Below are 300 nucleotides of genomic sequence, written 5' to 3'. Positions count from 1 at the left end.
TTTCCCTTGCACCATTCTCCCTTCATCCTTAATGCCTAAGATGGTGCCTAGCATGTTGTGTCTACACAATAGGTGAATGCAAATTATTCAGAGACTCTTAGGGAAGGGCTGTGCTAGGCCACCAACCTCCTTTCCTTCCCTAACTTGGGTAATCCCAGGGCCAGAGTCCTAAGCCACCACCATCCTGCCTGGCATAAAGCCAGGCCCGTGGTCTCACCATAGCTGATTGCCCAGGGAGTATTTGGTCCTGCATATTACATCTCTGCCAGAGGTAGGCAACTCATTCTTAACTCTGCAAGG

At 50.0% G+C, this 300-nt stretch overlaps 1 protein-coding gene across 2 annotated transcripts in view; it reads right to left on the bottom strand.

Moving 5' to 3' along the window:
• The window catches only part of FABP3 (fatty acid binding protein 3), an 8060-nt gene that overhangs the window by 401 nt on the left and 7359 nt on the right, over nt 1-300 (bottom strand). The gene's annotated exons all lie outside the window — the stretch shown is intronic.

Source organism: Myotis davidii, unplaced genomic scaffold (assembly GCF_000327345.1).
Source record: "Myotis davidii unplaced genomic scaffold, ASM32734v1 scaffold1422, whole genome shotgun sequence".
In the NCBI taxonomy this organism is placed as follows: domain Eukaryota; kingdom Metazoa; phylum Chordata; class Mammalia; order Chiroptera; family Vespertilionidae; genus Myotis; species Myotis davidii.
This window is presented reverse-complemented; position numbering and strand designations above follow the sequence as displayed.